Below are 15,540 nucleotides of genomic sequence, written 5' to 3' on the forward strand. Positions count from 1 at the left end.
AAGACAAGAGCTCTGAGCGCAGCTCCTACTAAAACCACAGAGACTGATGAACATGCGAGAGGCTTTTGAAGCCGTAGAACAGTGAGAAGGAGGTTTTGAAATGAGACAAAGAAAAGACAAAAGATGGAGAAGAAGAGGTGAGATTATAGCAAAATCCCTTCTTTTAGCACAATTATGGCTCTTGTATTGCTTCCCTTTGACTTGAATTTGTCTTTTTGTGTGGAAGAAATTCATGCTGAAGTGATAGCAGAGAGTATTGAGCTGACCAAGAAACAGCAAGAGGCCCAAAGAACAGAACCCACTAGTTTAGAATTGGCCTTTGATGATGTGGAGGCGTAACATTCTATTCCCATATGAAGTAGAAACAGAATACTCTGTCTGCTGCTCCTGTTCCTGAGGAAACTTCAATTTTTCTGTCTTGTCTTCTTAGTTCTATTTGTCTTGACTTTCTCTAATTTTGTTATTTTTCGTCTTTCCAGGCAGCGGAGAACAAGACTGATGGGATCCTAGCTGTGGTGACCAGTCCTCTCAAGCCTCCCATTGCGGCCATGAGTATTTTCGTGCCTTAGCCTTTCCTTTCTTTTCCTATTCTGACCTTGCCTGAACGACTTGATTTTGTTTTGCAGATGCCCATCCATTCTTTCCCAGGTTCATCTACCACAGCCTCTTTTGCTGATCCAAAATTGGTAGAGTTTGAAGCCATGGATTTGGATGCTAAGCTGGACAAGCTTGAGAAGCTCAGCTCTACTCTTGGCAGGGCAAAATCCAAGGTAGTGGATGAGGCAGTGGATAGATTGAAGATCTGGCAATCCACTAAACTGGATTTGGATGAAAACCAAGAAACTGTTGACCAGCTGATGAAGGACCTAGACTTGCTACATAGAGAAAATATGGCTCCTAGGCCCATCCTTTAAATCAGCCTAGGCTTGGCAAGAGATGTGCTCAATCTCCACAATTGCTATGAAGATCTCAAGCTCTCCTTCAAAGCCTCCGAGTTCTGCAAGGCTACTCATGAAGCTAATCTGGTTGATTACCAGAAACAGAAAGGAAAACTGGACATGATGGTTGCAAATTACAAGGAGACCAAGACTACCGCTGACAAGCTGGAGAAACATATTGAAGAACTTCATAAACAATTGGTCGTTTTGAGGGATAGGCAGAACAAGCTTGGGGTGGACTAGGCAAGACCAAGATGACCTTCCTTGTGCAGAATATGGTGCTAGCTTATAGGCCTGCCCTGGAGATTGCAGAAGCCTCTATTCATCAAGGAATGCTCCTTCAAAAAGAGATCTCCACCAAGAAAATCGGATTACAAGAGATTCTAAAGAAACTAGGACTTTAAATTCAAATTCTGAAAATGTAATAAAACTTAGTGATGAAAAATGACTATATTTAATGAAAATCTATCTCTTTTTGGTGCAACTTTGCATTTTTCAATTTCTTCTATTTAAATGAAATGGAAGAAAGCAAAAAAAATAAAATATACTTAACCAATTACATCAAGAGCACAACTCTTGAACAAAATTTACAAAACGTTTCCATCTTGTTCTTCTTCAATTCCAAGGTCTGTCTGGACTGCCTGTGAATCCCACATAGTTGGATAGAATTTCTTCAACTATTTTCCATTGATTGGTGCAGCATGAACATCTCCATCTCAATCCTGTAATCTGTATGCCCCTAATCCAAGGATTTGCCTAATAATGAAAGGACCTTCCCATGTAGGTGACCACTTTCCATAACCAGCTATGTGTGTTCCAGGGGTAGACCTGCTTTCTAGACTATTTCTCCTTCTTCAAAACTCTTGTTTTTAACTCTTTTGTTGTAGGCCCTTGATACAACATATTTTCCTGCTAAGAGTTTGTTGAGGGTGTCAATTCTACCTTCATCCAATCCTTCCAGTTCTAGCAGCATGGCTTGAAAGTAGTCTTCCAATCGATTGTGTTACTGAGCAATTCTGAGAGATTGGACTGGTATTTCCATAGGCAGAATTGCATCATGACCACAAGTTATAGCATATGGGGTCATGCCAGTTGCCTCTCTCTTTGAAGTCCTATATGCCCACAGAGTTTCTGATAATTTTTCATGCCATTGCTTTGGATTTTTCTCAAGCATTTTCCTGATAATGTTGATGATCACCTTGTTACTTGATTCTGCCTGTCCATTAGCTTGAGCATAATAAGGAGTGGATTGGAGTAGCTTAAATTGAATGCTTCGGCCATATCTAGCATCTCTCCAGATATGAAAGAAGATCCCCTGTTAGTCGTGGTTCATTCTAGAATGCCAAAACTTTGTATAATCTGCTCTTCTATGAAGGTGATGATTTCTTGAGATGTGGTGGATTTAACAGGTTTGGCTTATACCCATTTGAAGAAATAGTCTGTAGCAACAATGATGAAATAGTGCTATTGGCTACTGGCTGGATTGATTTTGCCAATGAGATCCATTGCCCATCCTTTGAATGGCCATGGCTTAACCACTGGATTCATGGAAATTGAAGGAGCCTGCTGGATTGGACCATGCCTCTAGTAAGCCTCACATCCCTCGGAATATTCAATGCAATCCTTCATCATGGTTGGCAAAAAGTAGCCATATCTTCTAATTAACCAACACATTTTTCTTCCACCTTGATGAGCTCTACAGATTCCTTCATGGGTTTCTCCCATGACCTTCATTTACTCTTTCTTTCCTAGGCTTCTAATTAACCAGCACATTTAAAGCCATGACTCTAACTCTCTTTGTAGCAAAGTCTTGCATCATAGTAATTTATGATGGGAGTTCTCCCGTCATCTTCAGCGATTATGGCATCATTGACATCTATCTCCATTCCTCTAGTCAGAACAGATGGTAGACTTTTCTTTCCTACCTTGATGATCCTGCACGCCTGCCTTCAGGCATTTGTACCCTTGTTGCTATCTGAGCCATTTCTTTGTTGTAAGTTTTTTTCTTGGGATATGTTCCCAAGTAGCTTCAATTATGTCAAGATTTGTCACGCCACTAGATAGACAACTAGAGAAGGATTTAGACACTTGTATTCTCTAGCAATCTGTTTCAACGCAAGCATAGAATCTCCCAAAATTTCCACAGACTGGATTCCTAATTCTACTAGCATTTCGAGGCCAATGATTAAAGTCAGATTTAGCCCTCGTGGTGCACTGGAAATCTACCGAAAGAATAACAAAGTGTCCGATACCAATGGATCCTCCAAAACAATCCCTGCCTAGAGGCTTCATCAATCTTTGATCAATCAAAGTACAGTTTCCAAGGTGTGAGGTGAATTGAATAGATGGGATTGTTAAGTCAAGTATGAGCTCTAGTCAACAGATCAACATTGCCATATCCAAAGAATCCATGTTTTCAATTTCTTCCCCTGGATGATCTGCTAGGAAATCTGCTACAGCTTGTCATTTGATAGCTTTCGAGGAATATATCTGAAGGCAAATCTTCAAAGCTAGAGTCCATTTGCCAATCCTGCCTCTCAACATTGGCCTTGTTAACATGTATTTGATTAGGTATGTCTTGGCAATGATGTAGATGGTGAATGGCAGCATGTAGTGTCTGAGTTTCACAGCAGTGAAGTATAAGGCTAGACAAAGTCTTTCAATTGCAGAATATTTCCTTTCTACTTTTGTCAGAGTTCTGCTTGGATAATAGATTGCATGTTCTTCCTTCCTTGTTATCTTAAACTAGCATCTCTTAATGGACACTTCGATGCGAAACATACAATTTGAGTGGTCTGCCTCTCTTTGGTGGAGATAGAACTGGTGGCTTTGAGAGGTAGTGTTTGATTTCCTCGAAAGCCTGCTAGTGATGTTCCTCCCATTTAAATGTCTATTCTTGCTTCAACATTAGTAAGGAGGAGAAAGGCTGGATTTTTTTGCATAATTGGATATGAACCTTCTTAGAAAGTTGATCTTTCCAAGGAGACTCTGTAATTCTTTCTTGTTTTGAGGTGGTAAGGCTTCTATGATGGATTTTGCCTTATTTTTTTTCAATCTCTATGCCTCTTTAGTAGACCAAGAAACCTAAAAAAGTTCCTGCTTGAACTCCAAAAACACATTTCTTAGGATTCATTTTCAACTTATGTTGTCTCATTCTTAGGAATGCCCTTTTTAGATTTGATACATGATCTCCTTCTTCTAAGGACTTAATCACCACATCGTCTATGTACACCTCTAGAGAATGACCTATCATGTCATGGAAGACAGAATTCATTGCTCTTTGATAAGTGGTTCTCTGCATTTTCAAGCCAAAAGGCATTACAGTGTATTCAAAAGCACCTATATGCCCTAGACACATGAAGGTCGCTGTCTTCCGCCACCATAACTGATTATATCCCTGCATTGCCATCCAGGAAAGATAGCATTTGATTATGAGTAGCTCCGTCCACTAGCATATCTGCCATTGGAATAGGATATTTATCTTTGGGAGATGCTTCATTTAGATTTCTATAATCCACACAAATCCTAACTGCCCCTGTTTTTCTTTTCAGAACTGTCACAATATTGGGTAGCCAATAAGCATAAATGGCTGGTCTGATGAATCCTGCTTTGACCAATCTTTCTATTTCTTCTTTGACTTTCAGTTTAGTTTCCATAAACATCCTCCTTCTAGCCTGTTTGATTGGACGGTAGCCCTATTTGATTGGCAACTTGTGTTCTACCAATTTTCTGTCCAATCTGGGCATCCCTAACTTGTGTTCTACCAATTTCCTCTTGAGTGATTCTTTCAACAGTTCACTAATGAAAGTGGTTCTTGGATCCTCTTCTGTCCCTAAGTCTATCTCCTATAATGGATCTTCCACTTATGGTAAAGAGTCATCTAGTTCTGCTAGTGCAAAATCTAGTACTTCCTCCTGTAAACTCTCTTCATGTTCTTCAGTGCTCTCATAAGTGAATTCTGCCATATTGATGGCTGGATTCTGTATCAACAATCTTTTTGTAATAGATTGGATTGTTGTAGCTCGATCATTTTCTTGTTGATTGGGACTAAACATCAGAGTTCTGGAGGTTCAGAACAAAAGGTCTATTCCAGTCATCTAGAGAACTAGCTAGACCATCTTCAATAAGTCTCTGGGCTGTGACACCATGGTGGCTGCCGTTCTGGTTAACTCCAAAGAATGTGAAAGGACCAAGATCATCATGATAATACTTGGCCTCAAAACACATGGCAGAAGGCAGAAATGGCCATGGATCGGCCTCTAATATTTCTATGAAACCTTCTTCATGCCAAAGGGCTAATTGCTTATGTAGAGTGGAAGGAACACATAGACTCTGGTGGATCTAATCTCTACCAAGCAGCACATTATAAGTGGTAGACGTGGTGTCTACCAGAAAAAAATGCAATGTTCAACTCCTTGGTTCCAACTATGACGTCCACATCTAGGATTCCATGAGTCTTTGTGATGCCCCCAGTAAAGCTGGTGATCGCTCAAGCGTGTTGGAATTAAATCCTTCTCTGTTATGCCCATCTTAATCAGCAATCTGTGCGGCAAAAGATTAATGGCTGCACCTCCATCTACCATCACTTTGAGAATAGGAACACCCCCAAAGTTTGCTGTTATGAACAGAGGTCCGAGGTGATTGGCCATCTCCGGTGGGTTTGGAGAAACAGTCGCTTCTATGGCTACTTTCATAGTAGTTCGCCGCTTGGCAAGAAGCATTTGTTGTTCGCGCCGCTCTGAGCATCGTCCGTCTAGCGCCATCTCTCTACTCGCTAACCGCACTCAAAACTTTAATGGGATAGCACCTCTCCTCCAAAGTGTTTTCTTGTCCTTCTACTCCCTAAACTTTTCTCGCAAGATGAACACCATATTAATGCCCAGATCACCCTACAACAGCTCTCTAATTCTCGCACCGAAAGCCTCAGTCTCTTCATCCAGTTCTCCATCATACTTCATCTGCTCTTCCCCTATATTCTTCTGTCTAGTCTTTTTGCTCTCCTGCTTTGAGGATTCCGATCCGTCGTCTGCAGATGGTTCATAGTCCAAGCCCTCCTCTTAATATTCTTCATTCCAATCTTCTTGTCATTCTACTGGAATAGGCCCAAATTCACCTTGTGATTGTGAAGGTTCAAGATGATTGACCGAGGATGAGGCAAGATAATGAACGTCTATTTGGAGATTTCTTTGTCGCCTTTGTGGTCGACAAGTTGTTTGTTCGCTCGAGGCCGCTTCGATCTTTCCCTATTCGCAGAACTGGGCTCTGAAGTACCTATGTGTCGCCCTGTTCTTGAGAAAAGTGCAATATTGCCTTTGGACTCTCCTTTTCGTGTTCGTTAGTTCCAGAGTGGGTCTACCGCTTTTCCAAAAGAATATCATCTGCCTTCTATGATAGTTGCCAAAGGCTTTTCATTTTCGGGCATCTTAATTGGTATTTCCTTCTTTAGCTCGCTCTGTCATTCTTCATCGCATTGGGCAGGCCGTAGATAGTCCTTCGTCTAGTTTTGCTTTTAGGTGGAGTCGAACTCGGGCCTTGTTGGTATGATGTTCCAATCGTGTCAAAAACACTAGGTGCAAGCTGTTTTTGCCTATCCAGAGTTACTTCTAACTCAATTGCACACTTGCACTTGCTGCATAGAACTACCCCAGCTGAGATAGTTTCCTTTGGCCTCTGATTAGACTTCCTTGTGACTCTTCTCTTCACGCCGGTTTGCCTCACTTCTATTTTGGCCAATTTAAGCGACCATGTTGACTTGAGGTTGAGGAAAGGGATCTGTTGCAACTGAGGGAAATTTCTCCCCCGTTTTAGCCTTCTGCAGTTATTCCTTCTCGTATGACATCCTGAAGACAACACAACTGTTGGTGAAGTGGTTCCAAGAGTTGTGCCATCTGCAATATTGTCTGCCCTTGACTTCCTCTGCTTGGGCAACCTGTGGGGTGTTTCTATTGCCTTCAGTAGCAGCATCTCATCAAAATGAGCATCAACCTTGGTTAGATCAAAGGAATAGACCTTGTTCTGTGTTGGTTTGTTTGGGACAAACCTTCTTGTGAATGGTGGTGGCTTCTGGTCCTTTGGTGGCTTTGTTAGAGCTTTGCATCTGATGGGATGTTTTAATTTTGCCATTTCTGCCACTGCAACTTCTTTTCTTCCGAGCCTTCTGTGCCTTCTTACGATTCTACCTCAAGCGGATGTCTTGAAGAAGAAGGGGTTTTGTAATACGTGCCTTTGAAAGAGTTCCTCTTCATTGTTCTTCCCTGAGCAAGTTACTCGATTTAGATGCTTTGTCCGCTAGTTCTACCAGATCTCCAAACGAGCATCCCATCAAATCTCTTTCTCGAGAAATTTTAAGGGCGATTTGAGCCATTTGAATGAAGTGCCTTTCTTTCATAGGGATTCAGTATTTCATTTTGAGCTTTCTGAAACTGGTTTTGAAGTCCTGAGCAGGCTCATCTTCACTCTATTTGAGGGTAACAAGATCACGATGGTGACTTTGGATCCTGAAATAGTAGTCATGGAAGACATTTTCCATTTGTTCCCAGGTTTGAACAGAATTGGCGGGTAGGCTAGTATACCAGCGAAGGCTTGTCCGGAGAGAGAGTTTCCAAAAAGCCTTAGTTTCAACAAAGGGTTATTTTCTATGGCTATGCACTGGACAGAAAATCTGCCAATATGTTCGACTGATGAAGCATGAGGGTCTTCCCCGTTAAACAAGGTGAAGTTTGGTACCTTGAAACGCGGGGATAGAGGTATCTCATTAATGTAAGCCGAATATAGCTTTCTGTAAGTAGGCCTTTCTCCTCTTCTAGCCTCAGGCTCCATTATCTCTCTTATCATTCTTTGAGGATTTCACCCATGTTCTTGGGACGTGCTCAATCCTGTGTTCCACCCTATACGGCTTTGGCAGGACTTCCTCCCTCTATTCTTCCTCTTCTTGAAATCTAGATGATTCCTCCGTTTTCCCCGGTCTGTTTCTGTCATTGTTGAAAAATAGTTAATTCCCCTCTACCTCTCCTGTCTCTTGCTAGTGGGGAAATAGATTGGGGTCCATCCTTACAGGTTTATAGGGTAACACAGCTGGATGCTCGGCGTAGTGCCAAGGGTTGATCACATAGGGCCATTGGTTGTGGAATAGGTGGAGGTTCTGCTTATTCTAAGGGGCCCTGAAGTGCAGGCCTTCGGATGAGCAACTCCCCTCTGTCCGACTTGGATTTCTCCACATCCTGGTATTCTAGCTATCTGTGCGATGAGAAGGTTCTCTTAATATGGCCATGCTAGTCCTAGTGAAGGTCCATAAGAGAGGTCTAGCTGCTGGACCACAACATCTAGGTTTGGAATTCTGGCAATAGCAACATCACAGTCCTTCTTGAACTGCCTGTTGACTTGCCTTTGCATCATCACTTGTCATGTTGTTTAAAGTATCCTGGCTCCTTTGTGTTGTGGCCTCCTGCCGAACACGCCTCCTATTTGGTTCAAATTTCTGGAACGGACACTGAGCGTCTACTCAGTACTACCACGGGCTAACCGGCCGCATCACTTTCTTCGACTCAGTCCTTCCTAGAGAGCTGCTTGCTCTCTTTCCATAGCACAGCATGGATTCTGGCTAGAACTTCCAATATTCATAGACTTTAGAATACTTTCCTAGGAGTATGTATACTGAGAAGTCCCACTGGGCGTGCCAAATTGTTCACCCGTTCTATGTTTGTTCCTATGATGTGATAGGAGAATATTTATGCCACTTTGCTATCTTATTTCTTTGCATTTACTTAGTTAATTCTCATTTATTAGAGTGATTTAGCTTATTTTCGTACTATTGTTGGTCCAGATGGCAAGATTGGCAAGAAAGGGCATTTTGGAGCATTTTAGAGCAGTTTGGACTTGGAATGGATTGCATATGCATAGGCCAAGATGGATGGACGTTTTTGAAGTTCAAAGAGGCTAGGAATGTGCTAAAAAGATGGGGAAATTAATTCAAGAATTAGCTTCTGGGAAGAAACAACCCTAACTAATTTTATTTTATTTTACCTTATCCTAATCCTATTCTACCTAAATTCCAGAAGGAAAGGGGGGGATTATTTTCAGATTAGGAAACCTAAAAACCTGGTTCTAGAAGAAAGCATTGGGCCGCACCTCTTTCCTAAAAAGGTGGCGCCTGGGCCCTATCCTTGTTCCAAAAGAAATCTGCCAAACAAAACCCTAATTTCGTGGGTTTCTGCTGGGCCCTTTTACCCTGGATCTACCACATATATAAAAGAGGGGTTGCCGCAGGAGAAGGGAGTTCTTTTGGTGCCGTAGCAAGAACACCAAAAAGGGAGAAGAAGAACTTGGAGCCGGAACCTGCTGCATCCATTGGGTTTTTCAGAGTTCATCCCTTGATTAGTTTAAATGTTTATTCTAGATTTATTTTCAATTATTATGAACATGTGTGACTGAATTTCTTCTTTGTTAGAGGTGAATTCGAAGCCATGGACATATGTTTTATATGAATTGATTACTCCCAGTTATGGTTTCGTAAAGTATGAATGTGATTTACTTTTCTGTTTTATTGAGGACTTATTCTTGTATGTTTATTAAGGATGCATACTTGGTTTGCATGTAGGGATTTGATGCTAGAATATAAGGGAATTTCACCTAATAGTTATGAACTTATATTCACAAGTAGTAAAAGTCACTAGTCATGATTGCGTTAAGTAAATTCCTGGCAAGAGTATCATGCTTTTCATAATTACAAATGGCTTGTCAAGGCTTATGATTTTCATATAACTTAATGATCTTTGATATGTATCTCTATCATGCTGTTCATATAGGGAACTTGATAAGGATAATTTGATTGCGTCGCTGAGTCCAATTCAATGAACTTAGGAAAATCTGAGAGTTAATTAGTGCATTCACAATTAATTTGGGGCTTTGTCATTCATACTTTATAGAAAGAGTAACTGGAGATCGATTTGTGTGCATATGTTCCATGTGTGGAGAAGAATCCTCTAGCTATCCCTTCATCCATATTTCATTCACAACTTAGTTGTTTGCTGCTGTCAGTATTACTTTAGTCTAAATTGTCCAAATCCCCCCCAATCATTGTTCCCTTAACTTAGTTTTCAGTTTAATAAGTTTAATTTGTGTTGATTAGCTTTCCTCCTAATCCCCGAAGTAGAACGATCCCTACTTACGCATACTACGATTGCATAATTTATAGGGTTTAATTTGTGTGTTAGTTATTTCTCACGCCATGATGGTAAGGCAAAGTTCCCCATTTGCTTGAAAACCATTGACTAATCAACAAGTCAACTTTCTTTAGTGTGCGAGCGTGCCACTGCTAGTAATGAAAAATCCTAGCAGACTTCTTAAAAATAGATAACTTGTGCCCCAAGTTACTGATTTCTAAACAAACTATTGTGAATTTGGGTGAGGAATATCTCCCAAGTAAGTTCTTTTCTTGCCTCAGACTGGTGAGGATAAGATTTTTCACAATATAAAATTGGTAGTTCTGGCCGAATAAATGATAACAAAACAAACTGTTTTTAAGCAGAACGCCTTTTACAAAACTCAAGAATGAAAAACCAACTCTAGAAAGACAAAAAGAGGGCTAGACTTCCATTTATGCGGATAGATGCTTCGATCAATTTAATTTGATCGATATGCCTGTCTTTGGATCTGGACTATCAACAACTTCAATTAAGTTTAAGCTATAAATTGATACCAACGTTCGAGTTTGGCGAGCTTTAATCTATTTCAAGCCCGGAAGGCTTTGAAGGCAGAATTGCGGCTTCTTCACCGGAAAGGGGTAGAAGTGGCTAGACTTAAGGATTACTGAGCTGGAACTGCATTGTGGTACATGTTCTTCTTAATCAAGGCTCTTCATAAATTTGTTGAGCTTTTCATATTTGTAAAACCCGAACTCTGCTTTGATTTGGCTTTATGCTGAACCAAATTTGTGACAAGAGAAATCTCTTTTGAATGACTTATTTGTCTAAGTCTGAACTGGAGTTGGAGATTCTAAATTGTAGCTGGTTTCTTTCTTGTGGCTCAATGAGCCTTTGGTTGCTTCGGTGTTTTGAAGGCTTTTGAGATCAAGTGATCATTTTGAGTTTTGTCTTTGATTGATTTTTTTGGTTGTCCTCTGATCTGTTCATTTCCTCTCATATTTATAGAAAATGCTGGAGTGGGGTTTTTAATCTTTAACATGGGTGGCAGATTTTCTAAAAAAACAAGATTTTTTATTTTCAAACGTCCAAGAAAAGGGAAGTTATCTATTTTGGCAAGTAGACCATCAGAGTCAACTCTGAGGGTCACTTCCCTTTTTCTTGAAAGAAAACCTAATCCTTCTGCTCTTGTGAAACTTCAATCTGCCATGATGGTTAGTTTGATTTTCCGGATGAACAACTCCCTGCACTCTACTTATTTCTTTAGAAAATGTAGTCTGCTTATCCCTTGAAAATGATGCCTGTCCTGATGTAGATTTATATAGAAGGGGATTTTGATCTTCTTTTGACTAAAAAGACTAGATATATTTTCCTGCTTTAAGACCTGCCTTTATTAGCTCCCTATCCACTCTCTTCTGATGGTTGAATTTGTTGACTCTTCAAAGTCAGGTAATCACGTGGGTTTTATGAGAATAGACCTTCCAAGAAGAATCTGCTGACTTGTTTCTGGGTTCCTGAGAGTAGTAGTGAGAAAGTTGGGCCCAATCCAATTTTTCTTTTAGATTTTTTTTATTGATCTGTTTGGTGGTCAATTTGTCATTTCGTAAAAGACATGGGCCCCTTTATGTTTGTTTGGGTTGCTTTTGGAGTCAAGGCCCAGTCTTACATTTTTGTTCCCGGCTTCTTTGTGAGAAGTGGGCTGGCGTGTGGAATTTCTTGGCCCAAACAACTACCTAAATTAGAACTTCTTCATCATCAAAACCAATACAAATTTTTGGGTTTAGGTAGCTTAAAGACGACGATATCTTTAATAACCGTCGTCTTTAGACTACCTAAACCCAAAGCTTGTTCATCAAAAGCAATACAAATTTATGGGTTTAGTTAGCTTAAAGACGACAATATTTTTAATAACTGTCGTCTTTAGGCTACCTAAACCCAAAACATTGTTCTTCAAAAAGAAATTCAAATTTTTGTGTTTGGGTGGCCTATAGACGACGATATCTTTAATAACCGTCATCTTTAGGTTCCAGATAATTGTTTTTCAAAAAGCCATACAAATTTTTGGGTTTGGGTAGCCTAAAGACGATGGTAATTCGAGATATGGATGTCTGAAATGCTATAACACGATGATTATTTTGTAAATACCAACGTCTGATTCTTGTTTTGTTTTCTTTTTTCAAATTATTATCTGTTATGTGAATATAGTGCTCTGGCATTGCTGGTCTTTTCACTTTATTATATATATGATTGTATAGTGTGGGAGATGGATAAGTCATGGATGCATATTGATAGAAGATCGAAGGCATATAAGTTAGGGGTTGAAGGATTTTTGAATTTTGTTATAGAAAATCTTGGAAATGCAACTAATATTCATTGTCCATGTGTTCAATGTGGGAATATTCGATTGTTTGGGGTTGGAATTATAAGGGACCACTTATACTTTAATGGAATTGACCAAAGCTATAACATTTGGACATGGCACGAAGAACCTTGGGAATGGACTACTAATGCTAGCACAAATGTGGAAGAAGATGAGCAAAGTAGGTTCAGTTTTGTTTCTGAAGAATTAGGGATGGATGATAAAGATTTAGGCGATATTGGATCTGATCCTTATGAGTTTTCCAACGATTGGGGATGGAGATCAACCCTTGTACCCTGGTTACAGTAAGTACATGAAGTTTTCAGCTTTGGTGAAGTTATATAATTTCAAAGCAAAACATGGGATGAGTGATGTACGTTTTACAGAATTATTGATACTTCAAGGAGATTTGCTTCCGGAAGGAAATACAATACCTTACTCTATGTACGAGGTAAAAAAGACTTTGTCTGCTTTGGGGATGAGTTATGAGAAAATCCACGCCTGCCCCAATGACTGCATCTTGTATAGGAAGGATTATGAAGATTCAACTAATTGTCCTACTTGTGGTATTTCAAGGTGGAAGGAAGGCAAAGATTCAATCTTGAAAGAGGGTGTGCCAGAGAAGGTGGTGTGGTATGTTCTGCCAATTCCAAGGTTTAAAAGGATGTTTCAATCACGTAAGACAGCTAAGAGTTTAACTTGGCATGCTGATAGAAAATCAGTTGAAGGTCATATGTCTCATCCAGCGGATTCCCCATCTTGGAAACTTGTTGATGATAAATGGCCGAGTTTGGTAAAGAGCCGAGAAACTTGAGATTGGATCTCTCATTTCATGGATTCAATCCCCACAGTTCTTTAAGTAGGAGATACAATTGTTGGCCAGTTATCTTAGTTACATATAATCTCTCACCATGGTTATGCATGAAACAAAAGTTCATGATGTTGACTTTATTGATTTCCGGTTCTAAACAACCTGGAAATTATATAGACGTCTACTTATAGACTTCGATTAATAATTTAAAATCTCAGTGGGATAAGATTAGAGGAGTGCATGATGCACACATAGACGAATACTTTATGCTCAGAGGTGTATTATTGTGGACAATTAATAATTTTCCTGCCCATGGGAACTTATCTAGTCACAGGTTGAAAAATGGCCACAAAATTTGTTATATTGGGCATAGAAAATAGTTATGAACATATCATACATATCGGAGTCAGTGTGCAGCTTTTAATGGGAAACCTAAATATGGCATGCCTCCCGAGCCATTAACTGAAGAAGAAGTGCTGCTGATGGTTGAAAGTATTAATTATAAATAGGACTCGAAAAATGGGGGAAATGTTGATGAGAATGATGGTGACAGAGTTTGTTGGAAGAAGAAATCAAAATTCTTTAATCTCGAGTATTGTAAGTACATTCCTGTGAGGCATGTTCTAGATGTTATGCACATTGAGAAGAATGTTTGCAATAGTATCATTAGTACATTGCTGGAGATCCCTGGAAAAAATAAAAATAGGGAAAGACGTACTCGCTTGCCTCCATGGCCTTGGAATTTTTCAAGAGCAAAGAATAGAGCGGTTTGCAATTCTTTCTATAGTATGACGGTCCCTGAACGTTATTCTTCATATATAAAAAATCTTGTATCTTTAAAAGATTCAAGACTTCTTGGCATTAAATCTCATAATTGTTATACTTTGGTGCAACAATTGCTCCCCTTGGCAATTCATTCTATTTTGGAGAAGCCTACAAGACAGTAGATGTTTCCAAGCTAGATAAGTTGGAAGAAGATGTAGCACTTACTTTATGTTTGCTTGAGAAATACTTTCCCCCTTCATTCTTTGATATCATGATTCGTCTATGTGGGCCAGTTCATTTTAGATGGATGTATACTTTTGAAAGATATATGAAAGTGCTAAAGGGGTATGTTCAGAACCGTACTCATCTCGAAGGTTGCATTGCTGAAAGCAGTATATAGTTGAAAAAGGCTGTAAAGTTTTGCACCGAGCATTTATCTGATGTTAGTACAGTTGGAGTGCCATCAAGCCAGAGGATGGAAGCTTCAAATCCATTATCGGGTTGCACAGTGAGCTTAGTTGATCGGGACCTGTTGAACCAGACACATCTACATGTCTTGGAGAATACAGAGGAAGTCCTACCTTATATCGAGTATGAGTTTTATTTTTTAAGTAGCCATTTTAAATATTATTATTCCTTATGTTTATCTTATATACAAGGGCCATAATGCTTGATTTTTTCGTGTCAATGTAGGGAAAATATGATCCACATCAAGACCACTTATCCAAAATTTAGAAAGAGAACATAGTGGCTGCAAGATAAACACAATAGCACTTTCATTCAATGGCTATGCTTTACGGTATGTATATGTTATTGAATAACATATTGGACTTCTAATTTTTCTTCTTTTTATGTTAGACTGAATTAAGATATATGATTAATTTGCAGGTTCAAAGTGAACTTAATAGGGAAGACAATAATAGCGTATCAGAAAATTTGAGGTGGTTAGCAGCTGGTCCAAGAATGGCAGTGCCATCATATAGGAGCTATCTTATTAATGGTGTTAAATTTAACACCAAGGCACAAGATGATATGAGAACTATCCAAAATAGTGGAGTTTATTTACTTGAACATACTATGCAAGTTGCTAGTGCCAAGGATAAAAACCCTAATGTCTCTAATATGGGTTTTTATGGTGTCATTCAAGAAATTTGGGATCTTGACTATCAAAAGTTTAGAATCCCAATGTTCAGGTGTGATTGGAAAGATAACACTTTGGGTCCTGTAGTAGACGAACTTGGATTTACCTTTGTAGATCTGAGTAAAATTGGACATAGGAATGACCAATTTGTTATGGCTTCTCAAGTCAAACAAGTATTTTTTGTTGATGACCCAATGCATTGTGGTCGGTCGATAGTGCTATCAATGCCTAATAGAGAATATAATGATGTTACTGGTGATTATGTGCTAGGTGATATTAGAATTGAGTGTGAGCCATTTACTAAAGGGATACCCAATGTTGACACATTTGATGACCTAATGGGTGAGTTTGGGAGTGAAAATATTAGAGATGGGTGTGAAGATATA

The 15,540-nt window shown here is 39.5% G+C and overlaps 1 pseudogene; it reads left to right on the forward strand.

Annotated features, from left to right (window-relative positions):
- The first annotated feature begins 626 nt into the window (after positions 1–626).
- On the forward strand, positions 627–1,342 carry LOC148915783 (uncharacterized; annotated as a pseudogene).
- Positions 1,343–15,540: the final 14,198 nt, after the last annotated feature.

The sequence above is a fragment of the Prunus mume genome, linkage group LG6, assembly GCF_029339155.1.
Source record: "Prunus mume cultivar Tortuosa linkage group LG6, ASM2933915v1, whole genome shotgun sequence".
NCBI lineage: Eukaryota > Viridiplantae > Streptophyta > Magnoliopsida > Rosales > Rosaceae > Prunus > Prunus mume.